The sequence below is a fragment of the Rhodnius prolixus genome, unplaced genomic scaffold (assembly GCF_049639745.1).
Source record: "Rhodnius prolixus isolate KJV_2025 unplaced genomic scaffold, Rpr scaffold_2, whole genome shotgun sequence".
Classification (NCBI taxonomy): domain Eukaryota; kingdom Metazoa; phylum Arthropoda; class Insecta; order Hemiptera; family Reduviidae; genus Rhodnius; species Rhodnius prolixus.
In genome coordinates this window covers 21,398,592-21,411,958 of record NW_027411592.1, presented here as the reverse complement: position 1 = coordinate 21,411,958, position 13,367 = coordinate 21,398,592, and the positions used below count along the sequence as shown (strand labels likewise).

At 33.8% G+C, this 13,367-nt stretch overlaps 1 protein-coding gene across 2 annotated transcripts in view; it reads right to left on the bottom strand.

The window, feature by feature from the left end:
* Window positions 1-13,367, bottom strand: part of LOC141449260 (glutamate receptor 1-like) — a 950,852-nt gene that overhangs the window by 161,440 nt on the left and 776,045 nt on the right. The gene's annotated exons all lie outside the window — the stretch shown is intronic.

The window sequence follows — 13,367 nt, the reverse complement described above, 5'->3', positions numbered from 1 at the left end:
AACAATTCCCTGCGGAGCGCAGCTCTATTGCTTAAACCGCTATGTACTTTCCTTACTTCATTCAAGATCCCAACCAATCAATAAAATCTTATTCAGCTACTTTGTACTTTATCTATTCATGAAGAAAAATCCTACGCAATATCAATTTTAGAAAATGTGTATAATTGTGTCTAATTTTCATTACAAACATTTTTGTTTAATTATTAAATATTTAAATAGCATTTAATTGCACTAGTTTATTTATACTAACTAAAATAGTAAATGATAATTAAAATTCATCGTTACAGGCATCAACTCAACAACTAAGAGTCAGCAAGCGTAGACTTAGACGGGAACTTAGTTGAGGTTAAATTCTCTACACCAAACTGATAAATAATCCTCTGATAATCGATGAGAGTCCGAAGCAGGTCAGGGTTTCAAAAACATGCGTGCTACAACAGTCGAATGTATCGAAAACAGTTTCTTAATAACTTTTTAGGAATCTCAAAATTACATAAATTATTTTTTATTTATAAATCCCTTTACCCTGACGAGAAATTAATAATGAAGCTGCTGCGAGTACAGGTCAGTAAACTGGACCACCTACTGTAACAGCAGAGTCTCTGTTGGAAGTAGTGGCAGAACTAGGTTCCAACCCGAGGGACTATTCAACTTCAACTTGGACAGAGGTATCGAGGCGGTGTAAGGTACCAAAGGTTTACCTTCGCCTTTCCTGTATGTTACCTAAGAAACTTAATAAACTTCTGACTCACAGAAATCCTTGAAACCATATTGTTTGGTTTCATTGCTTCTCCCACTACTTTGTGATACTCATGTCTAACTTTCTGATCAGAACCTTTACAAGGAAGTCTTGTTTCCTCCCCCTCAGTTCAATATAGGAGTAAATAATAAAATTCATTCCCAAAGTTTGCCTAGAGTCGCTGGGGAAATGCACATAATTTTTTAATAATTATTGCTAAATCAAAGGCGCCTAAAAACTAATTCTGTAAAGTGGTACCCCGTTGACTGACTGACCAAAACCTCACAGTCACGACCCCTAACGGCATCTAAGCGAATTTTCGATAATAATGTCTAAAACTCAAAAATCAGTTTGAACTTTCTGCCATTTTAAGATTGTTATTTTTCGATTATGATTATAATTTTTCGATTTTTAATTGGCATCGGGTGATATACTTTATTACTTCTAAGTCAATAGTCGATTACTTCTAAGAAACAAAAGAAAAGTAACTAGAATCTAGTTTTTCTGAAATGGGAACTCTTATTAAGTTAAAAGATAGTAGATTTCAGCAGCAGAATGCGCTGTAGTCAATCCAAAGTAATATTTGGACATTCAAGTATGATTTCGCTTTAGAATTACGCCGACTACGGTTAGTGATAACTAAATCCTAACGCGAACATTCCGGGTTCGAATCCAGCTGCTAGCCCTTAGAATTTTTTTTTCTTAGGAGCTTCTTACTGCTCACTGTTCGGTGATGGACAGTATTGAATGCAACGAAAGAACTATGTTTGGAGGCCAGCAGTGCACTAAAAAAAGGCTTCGTACGCCTAAAACTTCAGATGATGACGTGCCTTAAATTTAAAATATAATATCAGATTTTCCGCCTTTCTTTCAAAATAATTTTATTTTGGTTTTTAACAGATAGGTACTTAGCTAAATGAATTTATTAGAACAGAATGAATTTATTCAAAACAAGTTCTGTTATGACTCACTTAAACAACCATCTGTAATTGCAACCACTGCAATTAGAGAGTCAATAACTGATATATTAAAAGTAAAAATAGTCATAAATAAAGGAACTTGCTAAATGAATGGGTGAATATCCGCTCTTGAGTCTAAAAGCAGCATTCGCTTACTCCATCTTTGAATACATAGTTACTTAGATTAAGGTAGAGGTATAATTTCAAGGGAATACACACGTTAATATGGGATGTTTCCCTGAGATTACCTAATGGATGGCCATTACAACAAAACATAGTCCTAAATAGATGACCCTAAGTGCATTTTGCTGTCTCTCTCCAGTTTACACGAATGACTATCACTTATCTTACAGAGGCTGTAATAAATTACATATGCTAATCTTCCTTATCTCCTTCATCTTGAAGTGGAAATTGCAGTAACTACCTAAATCCTTATCTAGAAACTTATCTTCACCTAAATCTTAGAATTAATATATTGTAATATTAAGCTCATATACAATAATATTTTGTTTAAGCAATTAGGTTCCATAAAAAATAAAGTTAAGAAATTTTAAAACAAATGTAACTATCCTCAACTATGGCCGCACTACTTTATTTTAATTTTTTTTTTTAACTCGAATAACCCTCAGAACCTCAGCAAGAGAGTCCTCAGAACCTCAGCGAGAGAGTCCAGTGCACTAACCACTAAGCTAATCCATTCCATTCCTTTAATTTAATTATTAAACAAGTACTTGAGTGTTTAACTGCTAGTCTTACTGTACGACATACACAGTTATTGGCAGTGATAGGTGCTATTGTCAAGTACTTGTAGTTTCTAGATGTTCTTGAAATATCTGTGTGCTGTACTTATCTATGTGCAGATAAGTAGATATCTATGTACTGTTTTGTGCAGATGTACAGCTTCTGAGGGATTTGTACATTCCGTAAGAAACCACAGCGCTCCCTAACTGATTATTATTTTATTAATTATTATTTTTTTATTCAAAATAATATTTTAGTTGTTATTTGATGAAAGATTTAAAGATAAGTACAATAATTTTCCCATATTTATTTATAGTGGAAGACCTAAATTTCTAAACCCAATCCAAAAAGACTTAGTTAAAACTAAAATATGAGTAATTTTCCATATCAAGTTCTCTTCTTCTTGGATAGCTACATGAAACAGGCGTGGTGATACGTTCAAAATCTTCCATTCGAAGAGGGATACCGTCAAAATACAGGAGGGTTTTGGAACATTAGTTATAACTTCTGTGGAGTACGAATAACAGTGAATGTTCAATTTTTTTAATTATCATTAATAATAACAGTAATAATAATGTTTTATTCTAGAAAAACAATACATATCACAAAATAACATTAACATTTCTTGCTCTGGATCAAATCCGTCAGTAGAGTTGCAAAAGAGATATGTACTTTTAAAATAAATCATAATTAAATTCTCTAGCTAACATAGATCTATAGGAGAGTGCATCTTGTAAATATTTACATAATGCTTGCTAATCTAAACCATTCCACTAACTACAAAGTCCACTTTCATTGAGGGTACATTTATTAAAATATCTGTTTCGATAATATTTTAAAGTTGGACAGATAAGGTTATTTTCAATATTTTCCCACTTGGTTCAACAGAAATAATTACGAAAATTATTACGGTCATGTCAAATTTTCTTTTTCGAATCATAATCGGAAAACTTAAATATCCAATTTGAGGGTTCTTAAGTCCTAAAAGTAGTTTTTAAGGAATCTAAAGTTGTATTTAGGCCTGACTGCAATCTAACGATCAGAATACCTCAACTAGGCACTTTTAAGTAGCACTTTTCTGAATGGATTTCATTTTCTTGAGATTTTTCCTCAAAAATAGCTCCAATTTTCTTTGAACTGTTGTTTGGCGATGGTGAGCAGCAACAATTATTAAAAAAGTTTTTTTCCAGAAAAATTTAATTAAGGATAATTCTGGGATATGGGAGCTTTAAAAGGCCATCCCAGAAAAGTAATCGGCTATTTTTCCAGCTGGGGCTAAATGTCCCAACTATCGATTAGGTGTCGTGGACGGTTCCGTCCCCCACATACTGTACTATTAAGTTTAGTTTTTAACACTAAGATCAATTTTTTATACGCAGCACAAAACTCCCGAGTAATTAACGAGAAAAAAAAAGAATATTAACAATATTAAAAAGAATAAAAACGTTAACAATCTAAGTCTTTATATCTATAATAATAATAATGATGAATGTAATACTTAAGCGTACAGCATCCATTAAACTGGTTGAAGCTTCTAACAATATGGCATGATTTTAATTAAAAACATAAAAAATAAAAATAAATCATAACCGAAGTATTTTGTTAGTTCAATTTAAAAATTTCAATTCGCTGTTATATTTCCGAGAAATTTGATTGTAGATTTGAAATTAATAAATTCCATTATTATCAGAGAACAACGACAATAACGTTTAATAAAAGAGTAAATTTTCATTAAAATCTATTATTAACGATGAATTGAGAAATTTATGAATAATAACTGCGATTTTTTATTTTTTTATCCAATTTCAAATGGCGAATTTGATTTTTACTTTTTAAAATAACATATTCCAAAATAAATAAATAAAAAATATGACAATTTTGTTTTATTCAGTTACTGGGCGAACGTATATTTTGCTCACAATAACTAATTTACATGAACTGCATTTTACAATAACAATTCTTGATTAAAAAGAATTACAACAAAAAATAAAACTAAATCCAAACTTATGTAAGTATTTAGAGCATGACAACTCCAATCTGCTCGAATCGAAGAAGAAAAAGTAAATAAATCTGAAGAAGATACATGAAAAAAGCAAAAGTTCATACCATTTCTGTTATAGAGAACGAGAACAAAGCAAAGATGAGAAAGTAACGTAAGTAAATATAACCCTAAAATATAAGCATTAGTGAATAATATTTACATAGAAAAAGATAGAGAAAAAAGAAATATAAGAAGCAACTTACATTCTTATATAAAACAAAGCAATCCAAAAATTGCGGAATCGCAAGAGAGATTGGATGCTGCCAACTATAAGAAGAGATCCGCGATCTATTCATCTTGAATTAGCCAAGCCTCACGTGAGTAGCAAATTAAAGGGACACAGCTCACCTGGTCGGTCAACATTATTTCACTTCTGAATGTGTATTTCTCTCCCAAGCGTAGAAGGACTATAAAGAAACGAACTGTATTTGGTCTAGATATAAAAAGAAAGTTATACTAAGCCGAGCACATTTCCCTTTAAAAATGGTACTGGTGCTCAGGGCAACGATAACTGTAAAGACAGCATGTTTCATTATACGGATATCTTTGGTCGGGAAGTTCAAATATAGGAGCTTTTCCTAATCTTAAAAAATCACTCTGTTGAGTAAGCAGGGTAGTCTGAGATTAAGACTTTATAAGGCAGAAACCAGTCAGTAGTAATAGCCCGTCTAATAGGCTCCTCAAGGTGTCTAGCCCTTTATAAGGAACTGGAGTTCGAGAAGAAGTGTTTTCTTGGGACAAAAAAAGAAGAACTGGATTAATATAATAGCTAAGATAGAGTCGAAAGATATCTGAACCAAAGAGTTCGTTTATTTACATCCTGAATGACAACTATTTGGAAAGGCGATGGTCCTCCAGTGATAAAATTCTTTCGGATATTTTAAATGGACTTTTAGGGTGAACGAATGGAGATGGTGAAGTCAACATATGGTTAGATGTATTAGGAGGAAGAACAAATAGTTTTTTTTTTTAAACAAAAATCTCTTAAATTCCTTAAGCCTGGAAGCCGCAGACCTGGGAGCCGTAAAACCACTGATCGACAAGTCAGCTGAAACTTAGCTTTTACAGACACTGATCAAACTTGACCACATCCTGATGGTAACCAGTTTGGTTGAAGAGGCTTAATCGGGAAACAGGTGAAGTGAAACATAGACCAGAGGTAAGTGTGATTGCTGGTACTTGACAGAATTACCTATCAAGCTGGAGCCTTTTTTTTAGCTGCCATACCTCAATATCCACATGAAGAGGTTCATTTGTTTTCCCCCAAAGGTTATTCCAGGAAGTAGCTCCCTATTTTTAGAGACTTACGTCACTGAGCAATGACCGCTGTAAATACAACTAGATCTCTTCTTGAACATTATTAGAACAGTAAAACTTTTCAAAAAAAAATAATAAGGGCGAAAAGTAATGTGCACAAATACTCTCTCTAAAGAACGCCCCTCAATTCAGGGATTTCACTTGACTGTAATAAACTATAAGACTGATATAAAGTGTGGATTTGTAAATGGGAGATCCGCTGTTCGAATAAAGCGTGAAGCTACTTTTAATTTGCTAGAAAAATATGTTAATTATGAAAAGAAATAATAAATATAAATAGATAATAGTAAAATCTGCTCCCGTACACTGCACCTAATTTGGTAATTTGGACGGTAAGCTCCGTCTGAAAAAGTAAGCGATTACTTTACTTAACAGATAATTGCCTATTTTGGCTATTTGTCTATTTTTTCAGGCGGGCTTTACGTCCAACTACCAATTAGGTGTCTTGGACGGAGGCGACTAGCAAACATACTTTACTGTAAATTTCTTTTATTAACCTTTAAATAAAATCCAAGGCCCAAGACCAGGAATCGAACCCAGTATCACAATGCAACATTAGCTTTGCAGGTCTCACCACTTAACCGCTCGGCTACCGCGGCGCCTACTTAACAGATAATTGGATGACATAGTGTATTATAAAACATTGTTTCACAAAAAATGCCAGAAAATATAATTTGTAACATAATTTCAAATGAACAATATAGCCGAAACTCTCCCACCCACATCGTTAATTGCACGTGATAAAAATTGCATCGCGGCACCCTCGATCTTTCCAAAATCCCTTTCGATTCGCACAAAATTTAGCGTTTACATTAGTTTCTTTAGATTTATGATTAAATTTTAGAAATTAATTGGAGAAAGTAAATGCGACATCGCAGAGCATGTAATTGTACAATAACAAATAAGTCTTCTTAAACCAAATTAATGTAAAAGACTATTTCATTAATAGAAACTTAGATGACTTCGTTAAGGTTATTAGTACCATTGAAAAGACAAGAAGTGCTTAATAAGAGAGCTAAGTACTTCGAGAAAGATGTATGATCAGAGCGGGCTATTTCAACACAACCATCCATTAGTGAGACTGACAAAGTCTTTACATAATAAGAGACATAATCAGGGGGCTTTTACATCACTTTAGCAAAGGCTTATAGTGTATTCTCTAGAATATTGTATCTTCTGACTAATGCTTATTAAGTTGTAGCAGAAAGGTTCAATCCCCTTAGTGAAACACTTCAACCAACAAAATCGAATTCAACAATACTAAATAATACTATTAAATGGCTCAAAATAAATTATTACAGTATATAAATATAGTTTAACAAATCCAGAATTCTGTGACCATATCCTGACCATTTCAGTAAAATGCCAGGTCTTGTGTCTTTGCATAAAAGAGACGGTTAAATATCTTACTAAGTGGCCATCTTATTCAAAAGCATGAGAATTTTCTGCTGGTTTCCATTCAGTCTTTTGTGAGGCTACTACGAGGGTAAGTCAATAATTATCCGCAATGTAGTTATAAATTTTATTGTAATACAAATGCACTTGGTCTATCGTTGCACAAGCTTTCTGAAGCCGTCATAAAAGAAGGATTTTGGTTGAGCTGCTAGCCAGGAATGCACCGCTTCTTTTACTGCTTCATCCGAGGTAAATCTACGGCCCCTTAATGCCTCTTTGAGTGGACCAAACAAGTGGAAATCCGATGGAGCAAGGTCAGGACTATACGGAGGATGATCCAGGACTTCAAAATTGAGTTTCTGAAGCGTTTCAGCAGTGTTGGCGTAGCAGTATGTGGACGGGCATTGTTGTGCAACACCACAACACCTTTTGACAGCAGTCCTCGGCATTTGTTTCGAATTGCAGGCTTCAACTAGTCAGTAAGCATCTCACTGTAACGCGCACTGTTTATTGTTATGCCCCTTTCCTGATTATGTTCCAGTACTACGCCTTGTGAGTCCCAAAAAATTGTAAGCATCATTTTTCCTGCAGATGGTTGGCTTTTGAACTTTTTCTTGCAGGGCGAATTGGGATGTTTCTAAACTCGTAATTTAGTGATTTTTAACCCAAAGAAGCGAACTATTTTAGAAGTAAGGAACATCAGTTTCAATTCTTTTGAGGCTTTCAATGAATGAGAAAAGTGTGAATACATTTGTGCTCAATAACTTTTTTCCCTTTTTTGTATTTCAATTCTTTCTTCTTTTTTTTTAAGTAGCTGAAAGCAATTTGCAAATTTTATTAGTAAAATATAACTTTTCTTGTAGATATAAAAATTAATTATGATCATTAAAAAATAATAATAACAAAAGGAGGTGAAGTTGATCGCCTGCTCGTGGTGTCCCCTGCGTAATCTAAACGATCAACAAATGCACCTGACCAGAATGGGTCAGACCATCGTCTGAGGAAGTAGGAGTACAAAACTCAGAAGGAGCTCAGGGCAAATGAGAGGCCTAAGGGAGGCAATCCATCCATACCACTAAAAGAAACTGTGGACCAATCCTCCACATCTCCGAAATAAAACCGATTAGAAGAAAAACAATTCTTCAACTCTACACCGCAAGGCAGATGAGGCAGTGACTAAGTAAGCGAAATAAATAATTATTAATTTTGAAGAAATGTCATGGATATTGAAAGTTGGACTTTCTTAATGAATAAAAGCGGTTTCTGGATATGAGCAATTTAATTCAAAGAAAATGGATTATTGAATTCTAGGCAAAAGGAATGTTTTGAAGCTTTTTAGCAACGGATCCTAAAGCAGAGATACTTGCTGATCTGGTTGAGTGGGAGAGGTCAGTTTCCTCAGTAGGGCGGCGCCGAATCGGGAGAATTGCTTTTATAGGAAACTTAGTTTGCTTAAGTGTTTTGTTTTTATTCAGTTGCACTTATGAAGCATAATAAATTTGAGTCGAAAGTTTCGTCGAATTCGTGTAGTTATTTATTAATGAGACCAATAAAGTGAGACTTCTTTTTATTAAATAACTTGCTAATTAATTTAGACTTGTTTGCCTTGACAACAGAAAACATAAGAGAAATAAATAGTTCGGTGCACTACCACAGTGGACCCAGAGGTTCTGAGATAGACCCAACTGGAATCCCTATAAGTGTTTTTAAGGATTTCCGGTCTCAGTAAAGAAAAATACTATCATGTAGCGGATGTCGCCTTACATTAGACAAAAAGAAGAAAAACAGAATAAGTAACGGCAGTTCGCTACTTTACATCAACAAAACAAGCAATGAGAAAAGTGGACAAAAAAATAAATAAATACTACTAAACTAAGGATATATCTGTCTGTATTGCCGGATATACAGAATCCAGCTTACATCATCCTACCATCTTCCCTCACCCTACTTCTCTATCAACCAGAACCGGATAAGCCACCCTGGCCATCATCGGAACAAAAACTATATCTACTGTTATGTCTAAACCAGCGCAAACTATTTCCTCTGGCTTTTTTTTCCGCTGATTACGCCCAGAGGCTGGCAGTTATCTTGACCTAACTCATCTGGACTTTCCTTTCAACAATTCTCAAATATCTCTTGTCAGTGAGACTTCAAAATATTTTTCATCCTTTATTTTTATCATATTTTATTTCCAAGAGTACAGAAAAATATCTGAAATACTTATTAACTACATATCATCAGTTAGGATATATTGATTACTTCTCTAAGTACAAAACATTGCTCATTGTTTTTACAGAGTTGAAGGTGTAAGGTTCCACAAAGTAATCCTAGCTTTATCTGTTATTTTAATTTAAGGCGCGTCAATAACTGAGATGATTGGTGCCCAAAGCTTCTTTCAGTTTATTGCTCCGGTGACAGTGTTAATGGATATTCATTAAACAAGGTAAGACTTTATTATCAATTAATTATTTTATATTTCAATTATATTTTTATTACTGTCGCATGCCAATAACATTGTAACATTTCATTATTACTTAAAAATTATTATTAATGCTTCGTCTTGGCTATGATCAGTGTTGGTTAATTCTTTAAATTTGAATAAAACAAATAAGCTCTTTCTTTCGTTTTTAAGTGGCTGAAATTTCAAACTGAAGTATGAATGAAATGTCGGGTACTATCTGCTTTGTATACTTTTTGGCGTTTAATCAACCCTTATACTTAACTTCGTAAACTTTTAAGTTTTTGTTGAGAAGATTTAAACTTTGTACTTTCCCAAAACATTTGAGAAAGAATGACATTATTACGCTGTCTGGTGCAAGATCCACTAAGAGGGGGTTGAGAAATCAGCAAACTATAGCCTACAAAAAAAAAAAGAAGTTTATAAAAGCTGGTGAGTTAAAAGCAATAGAAATGCCTGTCCGGGACATCTCAGTCAATATTTACTGGAGACAGGTTGGACAAGTTCAAAATCCATATCTCAAGAGAGATCCTTCAAGGACTCTTATGTCAACGTCACTGCCTATCATATTAATATTATACTCAAATTCTCACAATTTATCTTTTTATTCCGTTTGTAGTAAAAATATAATATTATATAAATATATAAAATACAATAAAGTAAAGGATAAAGTAATGCCTATTTTTTTCAAGCGGATATTACGTGCAATTACCGATCAGGTAGACGGAGGCGACTAGCAAAAGCACTTTACTGTAAATTTCTTTTATTAACCGTTAGATAAAATCCAAGGCCTAGACCGGGAATCGAACTCAGGGCTACAATACTCCTTAGTTTTGCGAGCCGCGCTTCTTACCGCTCGTCTACCGAGACGTCTAGTTTAGATTGTATATAAATATTTATATAAGTATTTGTAATACGCTCCTTAGAGCTACTAGAACAATAAAGAGCAAGTCTAACAGCTCTGGTCTTAATAATGAATAACTACGCAAATAGGGCAGATCTCTCGTCACAATGCTTCACAAGTACTGAACTACAGTCTTACTACCACAAAGCACCTAAAGCTTATCTGAAAAACAAACTGAAAGCGTTAGGTGTGGAGAAATGGGAAGAAGACTGGCAGAACACGACTAAGGGCAGGGAGACACACAAGTTCATACCGACGATACGAGACCGGAAACAAATGGGACATTTTAAAATTAATTACAAACTAACGCAAGTACTGACAGGACATGGACGAACTAGACACTACTTGCGCAGATTTCATATAATTGACGACAGCAGCTGCCCTTGCGACAATACTACAGAACAAACTTGGACCCACTTAATATATGACTGCCCGTTTCTGGACCGGTACAGACATCAACTAATACAAGACGTTACGACAACAGGACACAACTGGCCCATCGAGAGATCTTTACTCCTATCAAGAGACAAGTTACCAACATTTGACAAATTTATACATTCAATATCGATAGACATTTTTTTGACTAGACTGACTGAAATTTTGATGGAAATGGTACGCATTATGTTATGTATATAAAAAATATAATAATATGTATAAATGTTGTAAATAGCGTTATGTATTATAAATGTATATATATTGTATACTAGTGTGTATTATAAATATATTGTATATTAGTCTGTATTAAATATATTGGTTCTTAGGGTGTATTTATATATTGTAAAGAGTTTTATGTATTGCATGTATGTATATTAGAAATTGTAGATATAATTCTGCATTATTATGTATATATAGTTTATTATTATGTATATATATTTTATTGTTTATTATTATTATTATTATGTATAGTTTGTTTATTAATATTAATATTATTATTATTATTAGGTAGGTATATGTAGTTTATTATTACTATTATGTATATATAGTTTAGTATTTAATTATGGATTGCATTGTATATAATAACATGTTGTACAAACAGTGGTACATGTTATGCGATACTGTAAATAAACTCCCTATCAGCAGGGCTACTGTTGGTAGGCAAAAAAAAAAAAAAAAAAAAAAAAAAAAAAAAAAAAAAAAAAAAAAAAAATGCTTCACAAGTACATCTAATGGAAACGTTAAAAATAAAAGTTCTCTGAACATATTTAAATACTGAAACATTTTTCTACGTTTAGCGCCATACAATAGAAATTCTTTATTCTATCCTTCCACCCTAACAATAAAAAATCACTGGTTTCAAATCCAACTAGTTTAAATGAAGAGGCTTCAACGCTTGCCCTTTTTCCTCCAATTCAGATTCCAATTTTTTAAATTTAAAAATACACAAGCGCCAAAAAATCGAACATCAACCGACTTCAAACCTCGCAATCTAAAATTCTAAGAGCAATAGTTAACGCTCCCTTCTACGTCATCAATCACACAATACACTCTGATCTCAATATTCCTCTCAATTCTGAAATAGCCCAATCTCGATATACAAAACTCCACTCAAATCTACATAGTCATTACAACCCTCTGTTCCACAACATGTCTACAACACTTCCTTCAAATCCACAGCGCAGACTAAAGCGGCGGTGGCCACGCGATCATCTCAACACAACACCGACCTCCTAGGATGGTTGCTGCCTAAGCTTGCCAACGTGGCTTCCATCACTGGATAGTCGTCGTTCACTCCACTCAAGCCCTTGGCGCACATGTATGTACGCCTGTATGTATGTACACATGTGTATTTGCGCCATCCCTTATCTCTCATCACTTTTGTCTATTGTACTAGATACAGTTGCAAAATAAATAAACAAATTAAAAAAAAAAAACTCATATAATATTCTGCTACCTTCGTTCAGAACTGAACACTTTTCACAGCGTTTCTTGTCTGACAAGAGAAGTTTTCAGCTTTCCATACTGAAAGAATTGTTTCACATAAATAGTTTCCCTCATAGATGATTTTGCTTTTGTTGCGCACTCATAACAGGACACTTATTCCCAAGATATCAAAATATCAGTCTTTTCGTGACGATGCACACTTGTGGTACCTGTTTTTAGGAAACGTGTTAAAGTACCGGTGATTTCGCTGATTGTCTCCGCCATGTTGTCTTGCCGGTACCTCTACGTTTCTAATCATTAATAATTTCTCGTTTTGTAAGTTTGAATGTTTTACTCAAGTCCTCTTAAATGTTTATAGTCAAAAATTCTAAGGATTGACTAATGTACCATACAGTGTTGTCTTAATAGAACCACATTCACTAATACCAACTAAAGTTACTAGTTCAAAGAATCTCATTGTCCAAGTTTCTATTGTTACAAAGTATTGCTCTTCTGAAATAGCAGGTACAATATATTTTTCTTCTTAAATGTTCTCTGAAAACAGTCATGCCATTTGAGAGATTTTTCATTAGAATAATACGTATGATTCACGTCCTTACCATAATTGAATATAATGGCGCACAGTTATTTTCGTGAAACATTGAGAGCAAAGAAACTGCTAAATCTCTGTTTGGGCGCTCACAACTGGAGGCGAGCTGGTAGTTTCCTTCTACGTAGGCCAAGGTCGTTTCCTCTAGGCCCAATAATCGGATGCAACAGCCCTCTCCTACAGTCACAGTTAGCGTTACTATAGATATCAACTTCTAACATTAGGGATTTTTCCTAAACGATTCTTTCATTCCTAATCACCTTTACAAATAGGATATTTAAAAATCTGTAATAATTTATTTCTTAAAGAATAATTTTCAATTAAAATTCCGCCTCCAAGAAAA